The sequence below is a fragment of the Atheta coriaria genome, unplaced genomic scaffold, assembly GCF_025399875.1.
Source record: "Atheta coriaria isolate IRGN ID8LTWV9N9 unplaced genomic scaffold, Caltech_Dcor_3.1 hic_scaffold_4_pilon, whole genome shotgun sequence".
Classification (NCBI taxonomy): domain Eukaryota; kingdom Metazoa; phylum Arthropoda; class Insecta; order Coleoptera; family Staphylinidae; genus Dalotia; species Dalotia coriaria.
In genome coordinates, this window is record NW_027045446.1 from 10,389,714 (window position 1) to 10,404,798 (window position 15,085).

Consider the following 15,085-nt stretch of genomic DNA (forward strand, 5'->3'; position numbering starts at 1 on the left):
TGTATGTGTGTGTGCACCTAGCTAGCGCCTCTTAATTCGAAAGAGCTTCCTCGTCCTCTCCTGCCCGCCGCCGCCGCCCGCCGACGACGAAAAACGAACACGAAGAGCGCTCGCAGAAGGAGGCAAAGCTTTTAACCAGAATCAATACAACAAAATGTCCTGTGCGCTCGTCCGAGCGCTCTGTGTTGTGCTATCTTAGGACATATATCTTAGTCCTAAAGGACACCACTAGTTACCCGCATGCCGTGTGTGCGTCGCCCAACATTTATCGCACGACTACGCCGAACCTCGAACCTATCTCTCCTCCAGCATAGTGTGCCCGAAAGAAGAAATGAGAGTAAACATCATGGCAGGGCGCGCATTGCATTTGCCAAAATGTTGTTTTTCGCTCGTCCGGCGATTTTCCACGAAATTGAAACAATTAAAACCATAAAATTCAGCACTTCCGGTGGCGGTGGCGGAACGTGTCCAAGATTTAAATTCGCACATCTTTCATCCTGACCGAGGTGGTGGCCGGGCAAGATCCGCACGTAAAATGAAATTACGTAAATTGGAAGGAAGGTGCGAGATTGAATGTAGTCCTGTGCTGCCCCCAGACAGACTTGTGGTCGGTCCGTATCACGGACTAGTCCTATGTGTGTGTGTGAGGACAGGACAGGATGTACAGTATAATGATTCCTCCTCCGCTTTATTCCAGACAATTAACAAGGGTCGCTCGGATAGAATTCAATTATTGAGGTTTAACAGGTGTGTGACTTGGTTGAATTAAATTAATTACGTGTCGATTTTCGCCCGGGTCAAAAATGAGCAACGCATGCGTTTTTCAAATTAAATTTGCTTTAAAAATAAATTCCTGGCGCCGGCGCCAAATTCACTTCGTCGGCCGACCTTCCAAACCGGCGAGATACGATCTTGGATGTGCGAAGAACAAAAAATGCGCGCTGCGCCTCCTCTCCGGGAATGTCTTCATTTCGTTGCGTAAGTGTCCTGCTTAGGCAAATATCACATGGACCGGACTTTTATATTGTTCATTTATGCGCGCGCCAACCACTCGAATATATTGCGCAGATAAACTAAATAGGCTAGTGCAAATAAGGCCATTTTAAGATGAAATATTAGCGGATATTGTCGCCAGCGTAAATTTTTCACGCAACGCACAACAAGATTTGTTGTTAATTCAATTGGCAGTGTGTGTTGTGTGTGAATGGTGCGTGATTTTTTGCCTTTCTGGCCCAAACGGAAACTATCGCGTTGCGTTGGCACGGCCGTTATCGCCCATGTAGAAGATGAAACGGAAGAAGTGGAGAAGAAACAATGTTGAGGTGATATTGTGTATTTTTTTTCCTCGCTGTGCCAAAGCGCGCACAAAAGTTTCCCCAAGCCCTTTACAGCTCTACGCGCGCACGAGATTGAGTTGTTTTTTATTCAAATCTCTTTTTACAGCTCAAATGTCTCGAAAATATAACAATCATACAAAACACTAACCTTCGTTGAGTCGTGTAGTAGTAGCTAGCAATATCGTAATTCATTCGACAACACTCGCCCTCGACGAGAGGCGCTCTGCCCCCCTCGCAGCGTTTATTCCACTTTATTGAAGTCGAACACGAAGCGAAACATTTGCAGAGATATATTCTCTATGTGTGTGTGTGTGTGTGTAAGTGCTTGACTCTTCGACGTTCGCGAGTAATCACAAAATTGGTCCACGCCATTCTTCAAAAAGCCTCGCGCGGCCATTACGCATATTCATGTCATAGCCATAGTCATAGGCACCAGGAGAGTGAAAGAAGTTGCCTAATATATTCATTTGAGACGACTTGCACTTTGATTAAAGAACCACAATCTCATAAACATAAACACGCCGCGGTATACACATATTATATTAGTCGACATCCATCGAAAGACGAAAGTGTACATTTTACATTCCCAGCTCTCTCTCTCCTTTATAGAAGGAAATAAAACTGATTGCTATCTTAATGGCGGAGCAATCTTGTTAACCACCGCTCATTCAAAACGCCCTCTGGTGTGTAATTTTTTGATGTTTTGTTTGTCGAATTTACACCGGCGCAAAAAAATAAAACACGCATCGGTAATGCCAGCAAATGTTTGCTTTCGGCAGAGATGCGCATCAAATGCGCGAACATAATGTGCTTTTCATTTCATTGTGTGTGCGCGCGCGGTGATAATAAACGCGGACGGCACCTTTATTTGCTGCGCGCACGTCCCGGCGACGGATTAAAAATAGTCAACCGAATGAGTGAGCAAACAAAATATCGAACGATTGGCAATAATTCTATTTATCCTGTCCACACCTCGCATACTGCTCTGCTTATGGATGTGAAATCATGAAATCATAAAACTCGTCTGCTTACCAACAACACGAGTGTAACAAAAATACAAAATATTAAAATTTAAGCCTTAAACAAATAAAAATTTAATTTTTACAAAAAATTTTTAAAAAATTGCAGTGGTTTTGAGGAAGTATTATTTTTTTCATTGATTTAATTGATTTTAGTTTGATTTTTGGTAACACTTTGTATATAAAAAGAGCATACGTAAGTGAGCGCGAGTAAATAAACGATTTCCCATTCGCTCTCGAATTGCGTGGCGTGCGAGCAATAAACAGAATTTTAATCACGACATAGACCATTAGCACATTATTAAATATACCTATGCGCGACGATATTACATCAAGCGCTCAAATGGGCGTACGTGCGTGTTTATACGCTTGCGTGCGCGCACGGGCGGGCAATATAAACATTCCGAATAAATTTTAATGCCTCGCGCCGCCGCTGCCGCCGCCGCTCGTTTACGAAGCGAAACGACGTGTCGCCGCGTCGCGACGCCGGGCCCCATTTAAAAATATTTTAATTTAACAACGCGCGCGCCCCGCGCTTTTATATCTTTATGATCCAAACACGCAGCGGGACGCGACGCCGATTTATCGGGCACGCTACAAATTGCAAACTAACCCTTCCAATCCATTCCATTCACAACTGGCGCATTTTGCAATGCGGTGGGCGAAAAATATTGTGTGTAACACGAGGAAATGTCCAAAAGTTGGGAATGCACAACATTGACACCTAGCGAAACATTAAACATGGACGCACATTATTGTATACAACAGCGCGCGGACGGCAATGATTTTAATGGGCAATGACATGGTGGACGGGCGCTCGGTGCGAAATTGGAATAAAACGTGCTGATTAGTGCGATATATGCATCGTGAACGAAATAGTTCGTTACGTGCGCAGCGCGTTATGCACAAAAACATCGCTCGGATTGATGGGCAGCCCAGCGCGTCCGTGTTTAATACAACAACATCCGTTATTAGATCGTTTTCAAATAGGTTTAGCTTCATAATTAATAGTTCAAACAGCATGTGTAAATAATACTCCTGCGTGCTGCACTGCGTAAACGTAAGCGTAAGCTAAACGCATTATACGTCGTTCTAATTTTAATTACATCTCCACCAACTCAACTCAACTCCATCGACCAATGATATTTCGATACACTTTTGTTTAAAAAGCAGCTAGGAGGGCTTTGAAAGCAGGAAGAAGAAAGAAATGTAAAGTGATGATTTATGGTCGTTGGAAGGTCGTAGGTGGACGCATTCACGCATTAAATTGGATTTAAACTTATAGAGAGTGAAGCTGTGTGAAGGATCTGCTCGCAGGTCTGATTATGTAATGGCAAAAAAGCACTTAGAGGTGCGGTCACCAAAGTGTATAAATCTAACAAGAGAAGTGAATTAAACTCGGTACCGCGCACACACTGCCGCATCCGCGGTTTTCGCCAGCGTTTTTTTCTTCTTCACGGTGACTTTTTTACTTTTCTAGCAGAGAATCCATCACCAGGAAATAATTTTCAGGTGATGGTAAAATAAACATTTTTCAAATAAAATTAAACAAGTGTTTTATGCTGGGAGTTGAGTGAATCAACGAAAATCTAAAATGCAAATTGAGATTAGTCCGAGGGATTGAAGCAGCAAAAGCAAGCAAAGCAGTGGAGTAAGCACCTATGTTACATAAGTTTAAAGCCCTTGGACAAACACGCTAACGGACACACCTAAATCTATAACCAGTCCCGATAAGTGCGGAACTAACGGGGATTATCGAACTGTCGGAAGCCGAATAACCGAACACAGATCAAATATGTAAGTTCGTGTCGGTCATGTGTATCTCGAAGAGTTTCAGAAGAGTCGGGGGTTTGATGAGAACGAATGAAGGGGGAAAACGTAGCACGCGGTCATTTGGCGTGGTGTGGCACCAGATGCCTCTGCTTCGTCGGCTGATTGCTGCCGCCACCACCGCCCGAGAGACTCGTTGGCGGCGCGGGTATAGGTGATGAATACCCGTGCCTGGCGGGCCCTTTTTGTCAAGACCCGCACACCGCACCGCTGCTGCTGCTGCTGCGATGAGCCGGCGATGACGCGGTGGAAATTGGATGTCACTTGCCGAGGTGTCACCGCAGTGTTTTTCCAGCCGCCGGCCACGGACGGCTATGACGACAAATCAACCAGAAACAAATGAGAAATAACGCCGCGACGCCACGCCGACGACGACGACGCGCTACTTCGCATTGACGTCGGGACGGATGAAAGGTGGGAGCAGGATTGCGCTGGCGGCGGCGGGCAGGAGGAGCCCGCGCGGAAATTAATTCGCGCCGACTACGCCTCATCACGCGCGCACATGATGATGCCAAACGGAAACTAAAAAGCCACACAACACATACACAATAATATCAAAAACAAGGAGTCATCTTCAAAAACCACCACCAAACGACCATCATTTATTTCATTATGACGATTCCAATGACTCTCAAATTCACGATGCTGCGTGCCACATAATAACCTTAATAAAATTTTACGTCCGCAACTCGGAATCAATATACTCAATGCTCCACCATTAAAATCATGAATACGACACAAGCGCAGTTAATTCGTTAGAGTAACCTCTGACGAAGGAAGCGAATTCGAGGTTGTTCTTCTTCAGCGGCCATCAAAGTGTGTATAACAGTCACACATGGCTTTTTTACATCAACTCCAAGTCTATATCGTCGTCATCAACTCGTTTAACTTCCACTCAGTTCCAGTTCGCATTAAAATCTTTTACCATTTCGACAATTATTATTATAGCCTGCGGTTGTGATGATCCCGAATGGCAATAATGGTAATAACATATATCGCGATGATGTGTTGATCACCCGGATGGTTTCAAAGACAATTAAAACCCCACAAAGATAAATCACATCAATTGATTGGCGGCGGTTCGCAACTTAAAACAAAATGAGTTTATTGCGCGCAGTTATGACAATAGACGAGTAGTCCCAGGGTGCTAGTCGTGTCGTTAGCCGGTAATTAAATGATGCACGCCGGATGGACTTCTTAAAAAAGCTCGCGAGGATGACGCAATTAAATAGTTTCGTAAACGATCATCCAGCAATGATGAAAGGGGGATGCCACAGAAGTGCGCAACATAATCGTGCTCCCGGTGCAACCCTCCATCGCACAATGAAATGAAAATGTGAATGTTGTTCAGGGACGACCCTTCTCTTCCATGGGAGAAGACAATGTGTAATGAACCCCCAAAAGTCAAACCATTACATTTGAAAAAGAGGTGCAGAATTTTCATATTAAGTTCAACACGTAAACACGGTTAAAATTCCACGCCGACTTAATATTAAATATTGACGAAAACAGCGCTGAGCGGTGAGTTTAATATTAATAATGTACTAGGGTTCTTCAAGAGCATTCTACTACTACTGCACCTAATAATAATCTAATACAAAATCACGAGGTAAAAGGGTCACATTTTCAATATCTCTTTAAACGTTAATTTAAATTCCCGAAATTCCGCAATTTTTTTCTTTGTAATAAATTTTCCTGCCCCGACCATCCGAGTTAAATTAAGTGCGTTGAAAAAGAGCTTTGTGATAATGTAACGAATGTCCCATCTTGCCGAATGAATACAAATTATCATAAAAGGTACTTTAGCGTGGTAGTATTAATTTGACGACGAAGTTGTTATGATATCAAAAAAGTTAAAGCTTCTAACGCAACTTTATGGGCGCGCGCTTTTTTTCGCTTCATTCCCGCGCGTTGTACTACTTAAAAAATTTGTAGACACACGCTTTCAAGTTTTGCTGCGCGCAGAGTAAACGCTCCAGCGCAAAAAAGTTCAGGTTATGGCATGTATGCGCCATAAATATCGCGGACTTATCTCAATTTACACTCATAATCAGCTTAAGAAAAGTGGTGGTCGCTTTAAAATGTACTAGATGGATTAGGAACTCCATGGCCCTTTTTATCATCCGGCGAGCGGGATAACACCACTAAAACTCGCCAAAAAGAAGAGATGTGGGGGAGTATGACGTATCGCGGGGCAAAAATTGTTGAAAACAAAAAAAAAACTTTTGATTACTTTAATCCTTTTTATGGTTGGTAATGCTTTGCCATGAATCTCGTTACACCTTAATGCACACGAGCAGGCTAACATGATATAGCAGGGTCTGAAGTTGCCGTCTTGCCTTCTGCATACAAATCGAAGCGTTAAGATTGCTCCCGGGCATGCCTCGACCAGCGGGCATCTTCGGAATGTAATTATTCAAGTAATTATAGATTGATCAATATAAATTAATTTGAAGGGAGAGAGATATGGGAGTGTTTGAGTCAAAGCTGCAAGGAGAGCAGTCAGCGAAGTTGTAGTTCACGGCCTCCTCCTCTTTCTTGGCTTGTGGGAGAGTTGTACTTGGTAAGTATGCCCTCCTGCTGCCGCTGCTACTGCTGCTAGTGCTGCTGGGAAGTCAAGTTTAAATGTTTGGCGGATGCAAGCAAGAGTTTCCTTCCAACACGGCTCGAAGACGCCAACTCGGCAAATAGTTCTGATAATACCTACTGGTCAGCCGAGAAGTTTATAGGGACGTAATTAAATTGTGCAGTACTAAGATTTGCCCCAGCCAGCAGCAAAGCGGGATTTCCGAAATGAAACGTAACGGAACGGAACCCGCCCGCCACGGTGGTCGAGTTTACATGCCGAATTGCGTCCCATTTCGACGTGGAATAACGAAATCAATGCGATGAATACTAATGGACGTGAACGGTCACACAACTTGAAACAACTTATTCGCCTTGCCAATTTGTTGGAGGATGTGACAGACACTTATCAAGCAGTGTCGGCATAGATGCGTGCGTTGTGCGTCTTTTATAGCCTGTAGACGTCTTATCAACTAAGGAAGGAAGGATATTTTCCGGCCATTAGCAACGTATCAACAATGTTAGACGCGGGCCCGTCTAATGGCCACTGGGCACGGGTCATAAGAAGAGATATGGATGCCGCAACCATTTCTTCCGCGGATGAATGCACATTAATCTGCATCTTAGCCAGAACTCGAGAAAGAGAATGAAGGGGTGCTTCGGCTCCAAGTGGTTGGTGCCAAAGGGAGAGCACCTTCAAGAATGCGTTATATAGCGTGGTCCGTTCGTATAGTATCTATCCAAGGAGCAAAGGTCCGAAACTGCGAACGGAGGAAATTAGAGGAGCGCGTGGCGGACTGTGCTCGAATTCCTCCGGGCGTTTAATTTCAACTAAGACGGCTATTTGTTCTCGCATGCATGTTTGGTGCGGGGCGAGGGGGGGTCCATTGCAAGCACACGCCGCTTTCGGCGTTGAATTAAACCATATGGCCCACTACGTGCGGAGATACGTTGTGGTCTTGATGATACTTTTCAAAAACTCCACTCATTCGATACCGGGAAGAAGGACACAACGAGCTGTTTGTGTCACGATGGTCACATACTTACATTACAAGACGCAAGTTGCAGCGTATATAGTTTAGTATAGAGCCAACGGGTTAGGGCGAGTACTAGAAGAAGGGGTCAACCGCATAAACTTTCAAAGCTGCCAGCGTATACATCGTGTGTGTGTGAGTGTCGGTATCGCGGCGCACTCGAAGGCATTTTGCTGTTTTGTGCTACGTAGTACTAGTTGGAACTCGCTTCGGAACATCTCCCCGAACATCTTACAAGGAGATGGCTAACCCTGCGGCAATTACTATCAACTATGTTAAACATTTTATTATGTGGAGGCCAGGTTTTAAGCGCGCGATTAAATTACCCAAGTTTGTGCCTCGCTATCAAACTATCAGCGCATTATAGACACGTATTTATGAATATTTACGTAAATAACTTATGATGGAAAACGTTTAGCAGTTTATTATATACATATGCATGCAGGAGGAGAGTAGCTACATGAAACACATTCCTTTCAGCGAATACAAATGTCCTACTAAAACAAGTTTAATACATTACAATTTCCCCAACAATTCGAAGATGTTAGAATTTAATAGCAACATACATCATGAACGCCGACGCCAAGTTTTCACCGTAAGCAAGCAACAAAGTATAAGTTCCTTCCGGACAGAGACTGGGAAGGGTGCAGAGCAGTAGAGGGTGTCGAGGTCTAGGCTACAACAAGATGCACTGCAGTACTGAGAAGATTTTGATATGGAAAACGGAATGGATGTAGCCTCGACCGCAACCTCTCGGGACAGAGTCCAGAGGAACGAATTCCTCATCCAGTAGCATACATGCTTCTGCTAAACTTACGACATGTTTGGGAACACTTAATGAAAGTTCTAGGTGACTATGTAAATATTTTCTAGGTTAGATTTTTCTCCTCTCTGGCTGTGACTCCCACGTATAGAGTAATAAAGGTTCAAGATCATCATCATTTCGTCTTTAAGCTTCATTTATTTCTATCTCGTCCCCTGTTGGGGGATAATGCGTAAGTGTATCGTGCGCATTTTTGCGATGTGCTGCACACTCGTGTTCCTGTTTTCATTTCCTATTTGACGACATGTGACTCCGCCGGTTGTCACTCAACGCAATTTTTACAAGTCATGGACTTTTATAATCCACCATAAACATATCAGTCGCGCTTTACATATAAAAGGTTTGTTGTCGGCACGCTGAATTGTCTCCGGAACGGGGAGACAGTTTTTTGATCTGCTTCGAACCACACACATGTACACTCCACGATATCGGTAATTTCGGCCATTTAAATGTAAGCGTGTGTGCGGGATCGGCACGCACGCAGCCAGGAGAATCGCTGTCAGCATTCGCGAAGACAAATTGTTTGTAGACTTCCGCGTACGCGCGCGCGCGCGCAAGGGTGGCCCCGCGATAAAAAGGACCTTAGAAAGCGCGCACTGGGCCGAACGGACAAAGTGCTCACCGTCTATATACACACACCCCCGGGGCACACATATAGACTTGGCGTAATGATTCGTAGCGTATGAATTATTCAATATTACACTAACGCGCTTCGCCGGGGATCTAGGCGCACCGTCCGTCTTTTCTTACCCCACGTGCGCCATACAGCGACACGTCGTATTATAACTCCCGCTGCTGCTTCCTGCTATTACCACGCCGGTGGTGGTGATGCGACATCGCTGGCGTGTTTTTGCGCGATGTTATATCAATCAGCCAGCCAGAAATATCCAATAAAAACATGTTTTCGCTAACTTTCAAATTCTTTCAACGCCGCACATCGTCTCCGCGCTATATACATGTTTATATCGATCAACAAGTTTGGGTAGAAGTAGAAGTAGACGTGTGCGATCGTCTCCTGGGAATAACACACTATAGTAGATAGGGTGATTCATATCATCGTCTCAAATCGAATTTATAACAAAGTTTAAACTTTACCTTTACTGCAAATTGATTCCGAAATGATTTATGAGCCATTTATAGAAACAAATCCGCAATGAACAGACAAGACAAACGCAATTTGCATAAGAATAACGAAAGAGTGAGCTATGAATTATGAAATCAATCATTTGTTTTGTACGAATACATTAGTGCCCCGCAAAATGCTGAAAGCTAGGCTATTTGTGAATGACTTGCTCTTCTACTTCTACGGAATGTCCGAGCAACTTATTTTTTTATATACTTTTGCTTGCAAATATTACTTTTAGTAAAAGTAGATCCCTGTTTAAATACAAATCGTCATCATTCATTTATATCATTCATCATTCCACATCAAACAGGAAAAAAATCACTTTAAATGAACGTCGGTTGTTAGGCTGCGCGCGTGCCATGGGACAAAAGAGGTGATAACTAGACATAATGGAAGACTTCCCGTCCACCTCCACGTAATGAAATTATTTTCCAAGTCGTTTGTTTCAATAGTCGCTGATTGAGTGACTGAGCGGCATCATACCTACGAGTACTGGAAATTCAAATCTAAATTGAAAGCGCAATTTGAAAAGAGCAAAGTAGTTCTTGTAAGGCGAGTATTTTCGAATTCCCCGTGGATATCGTTTCACGCTGCGACACACTTCGCAAGTCATCGTCTAGTTCGTTCCAATTAATTAAATTGGAGCCGCCAATTTATAACGACGTATTAAAAGCGAGTTATTCGTACGTAATCTAATTATTCCGACTGTGTATTTACTATAATCTGAGCGACAAGAAGCCGAGGCAGGGTCCGTCCGGCCGAGCGCGATTTAATTTCTGAGCTTTCATAACTTCAATCGCTTCTTTCGCTTTTAATGTTTTTAAGCGCGGAAAAGTGAATTTATCAAGCGCACACCGGCCGAGCGAGCAATAACAGTGGGGCCCTTGCTGCCGCCGCCGCCGCCGCCGCCACCGAAGAAAGTCTGGCGTGCGCGCGGGGCGCAGAGAGGCCGAAATCGGAATTTATAAGCAGAATTAATTAGACTAAAAACCACTGCAGCTTTTCCACTTACACACTACCCGGACGACGGCGGCGTACAGGCCGAGCGCCGCCGCCGCCGCTGCTGTTTTAATTTACAAAAGCCAAACTTAATTCTTGTTCCACGACTGAAAAGGAATAAAGAGAAATGTAAAGGAAAATTAAAACGATTCAAGTCGCGGGAGGCGGCTTTGATTCGGTTTAGGCTAAGACCTTCTCCGCGCAAGCCATTCGTAAATCCGTGCGTACTTCTTCGCCTGGCGCCAATAGAAGAAGGCGCTCGTAATCTCGGACCCTCTTTTCTCTTTGTTGCGATACAGCCGTGATTCCGCGGGAAACACTTCAATTTTCGCAAGTATATAACTATACAATATGCGCTCGCATATTGTGACGTCATGCCTGCTATCACATTATCCAATCGCATCCTCTCTGTTTGCATACAACTACTGCGGTAGTTTTACGAGCTGCACCCATATCAAGCGGTTTAAATTGAACGATCGGTATGGCATTAAAGTTTGTGTGTTGCTGTGCTTGCGTATTGGCTTAAACTGGTCTCTGAATCGAACGAAGCAAGCGCAAATAATCTTTGCCAAACTTTATCGCAACTGCTCGACGGACCGGGGAAGAGTCAAGAGTCGCCAAACAAGATTATCAAAGTACTCAGGTGGTCAGGAAAAGCAATTAGTCCACTGTGCCAAAATGGCTTTAACTTTTCCCTCCCACAGGAGCTAGAAAATAGGCAAAAATTATTTTTTATTTCACGAGAAACAAAAAAATAAAAAAAAGTCAAATTGTCGCGAATAGGATTGCGACAAATAAAGCGATTAGAATGGAAATCCTTGAGTAAATCGAGCATGCAACAAACGAACGCAAGCATACATCATATTTGCGAGGGTTTATTTCAGAGTGCGTGCCTTTTTGCATTATTCCCATCCGCTATTCGCCCCCCGTTCCACGACGATTTTGTCTTTTTAACGCACGATCTATGCGAACGTACGCACGTCGTAAAAATGCGAAACCCATACGTAACGCAGCGCCCGAGTTAAAGGAAAGAAGCAAAGCTTATACGTTTCCTCTCACTAATAAAAATTACAATACGGACGAAGGCAGACGACTGCTAAATAAATCCAAATTCCCCATTTCCTCCCAGTTTAACCCGGGACTATACAAGTTTAATCTGCAGAGCCACTGCGGCGAAACTCGTAGCTTACACGTATCGGAAGCATTAAATAGCAGCGCGCAGAAACTGAAACGTCCTTCCCGAGGACCTTCCTTACGTTCACTTACTTACTTACGTACGCATGGGCATAAGCGACACATATTTCGCTCCATCCGCACCAAGAAAATGACATCGCAACGTTTTGGCGAAGAAGAAGAAGTTTCCTATTATGATAATTTGGACGCAATGCGTGCCCCGCACAAACCAAGGATGCGACTTTCAATTTAGTCGTCCGGGGGGGGCATAGCGAAGTGCGCCGCCCGGCCAGGATTATGTTGGCGTCGCGAATCTCCGGCGCCGCGGCATCTCCTACGCCCGGTTCGCATACGCATACAAATAGTGGAGAAAAGGTCCCGGGACGTGCCTGGCTTTCGGAAACATGCTTATTTCATGCCTGATTATCAAACAGTCAGTGCATTTAACGCTAGCGAAATGGATGGGACCTCGGATGAACAACTTCTTTCGCTAATGCCTTGTGCTCTTCTTTTCGGGGGCAGAGAGCGGCTTGGGAGTCTTTTAAGTAAGTCATTTGCCTGCCGACCGTCAATTCAATTAAACCAAACGCAACGTTCGAAATATTTCAATCACAAAAATTGGTTTTAAATGTTTTTTCGGACCATGAAAGTGTTTTACAATGATTTAATGACCTGCTATCGACACGAGGGGAATAAGAAACGATTACTTTTATTTTTTATCGGTTTCGTATTACTTAAGTGTTTTTTATTTTCGAACGCACGCACGAAACGAAAACTAGTGCATTATTTTTATGACGCGTTTTTTACGATTTATTTCATAAATATTACAAAAATAACCAGTTTAATTATATCCTGTTGTAGAATAATACACTGAAAGGGAACTATCGTCTCGATGATGAAGTCTATTACATTGCGTCTGGTGTATTCGGCTGCGAAGGGAAATGGAATTATAATATTCTTGCATTATATTATGGCTAGGCGTACGTGAGTATAGGTTGAATGGGTGCGAAAGAAGCATTAGGCATGCACCTCTCTTCCATGCAAAGTTCATAAATATAACCGTAGCGTCCGCAATATCTGCTGCCAGATGCCCCCGGACGTAATATGAAGAACTGGCATTACTGCACATTCCCAGACCACAGCCATGCACAGTTGATGAATCATGAAGAAGTAGTGTACAGGAGAAGAACAGGTTTATGTTGGTGTGATGAAATATTTCAGAATTCAATTTTACATTGCGCCAAATTCAGCAATATAAAAGATATCATCAGCTACCTCGTTGGTGTTTGTTTGAGCTAATGAAACGACACCGCAAAACGAAAGACACTTATCAGTTAGGTGGTTATGCAAACTTTCTACTTACGCATCACTTTAAACGACTATGAAAGTTGGTTTAATTTTCGTCGTGGTTATTTGCGTACGGTTTACATGGTGGAAATCGTCACGGTTCGAAAACAGCGTTTTTGTTTGCGCCAGCACCACCTTGGAGGAGAGAGATATTCAAATACTTCAATTGCTTTAACGTCCCGCGCGCGCTTAGAAAACCGCAACGTATGAATGTGCGCACCCGTTAAATGTTTCTGGCGTATGCGCGCCACTCGAATCACACTCGCACTATAACAACTCCTTGAAGCAACCCACTCCTGTCGGGAGAATGGTTTTGCTTTAATTATCCTTGACGATGAGTGCATGGGGACTGGCGAGCACACACCAAACACATTATACATTCATAATATCACAACTATTCCAGAAAGTACAAGTACTTTAGGACACCAGTGGCAAACTTCTTTAATTATTATTTTCGAGTGTTATCACCTACATGCATGCAGAATCTCCTTGTTCTTCTATTGGATGACATTTTGCATTGTAATAATTATTATTATTACAACATTGTTAATCTTTGAGCGGTTAAAACGCTAAACAAAGAAGTAAATCACTCGTTGGTGCACAAATAATTTACCTTGGATGCATGCGGAGACTAAACGGGCAGTGATGGACGACACGGCGATGTTTGCCAAGTCACAGGTCGCCATGGGGCACCGACGACAAGGCGCTTTCTAAATAACGATTACTACCATTCACACCGCACACACCAACAAACAAATATTTACTGGCGAGCGTGAATACGCTTTAATATGTATATTTATGTCCGTACGCGAATACTACTCGTGCGGTGAAATACGAAAAATTGCCGAAAAATATTTTCGTGTTAATTTAGACTCCAGCCAATTGTCTGCGGGTGATGTGTGTATGGCGAAGTTGACGCTTGCTGGAATTACGTTATAATCGAATTTAATAGCGGGCAAAGTGTATCATAAACAGGCACCACTCGCAGCACACTGAAGGGTCATGTTTGTTTGCTACAGACGAGCACGGCCAATAGACGCACACGCGATGAGCAAAACCATTACTTGCGAGACGCAGTTAAACAGTTGCAAGAAATGTACTTGGTGTGTGGCTGGTGCTGCTGTTGCCAGCGGAAACCTGCCGGAGGAAATCCGACAAAATGGAATGATAACGAGTAGTCGTCGGTCCGTGCACATCACACGCTTAACACTAGCACAAAATATCGCATTGTTTCATCATCTTGATCTGTTTTCGATGTGTACGTGTTTGTAGAAAGAGTGAGCGAGGATATTTTATATATGTCTGTGTAGAGCTGCCGCTGCCGCCGCCGCCGCCGCGAAAGCACGTCACGTCCTCTGGTCGGTTGGTTGGCACACGTTTCTCTTATTTCCGTTTACTTACACTCCTCTCGACATGACTTCAGCCTGTAACTTTAAATCATCTTCTTTTCGCGGAAAACGCGTGTTGCTATTACACGAAACATAACACCATATAATTTTCAGGAGCATTCGACTTCAAATCTTTTTTCGCAAACGCAAAAACACAAACAAACAAAAATTCTCTGCATCCCCATCGAATAAATATCTTAAATTGACGATAAAACTCATTGAAAATGTCGACGAGGAGAAGAAGGCGTTCACATATCGCTGAATTACTGTGCCAGCTATTGTCGTCACCCTCCCAACTAGTCATCAAAGATGTAGACTTGATACAATTTCAGCGCTGAATGAATTAAGACACGACGCTCAACTTTTGGCAGTTTCCACATTTTGTGTATGCATGAAATACGCTGCATGCACAGCCAGACAATAAGCCTCCGTCGCGGCCTAACT

At 43.8% G+C, this 15,085-nt stretch overlaps 1 protein-coding gene across 3 annotated transcripts in view; it reads right to left on the reverse strand.

The window, feature by feature from the left end:
* Positions 1-15,085, reverse strand: part of zfh1 (Zn finger homeodomain 1) — a 119,352-nt gene that overhangs the window by 18,237 nt on the left and 86,030 nt on the right. The window lies entirely within an intron of this gene.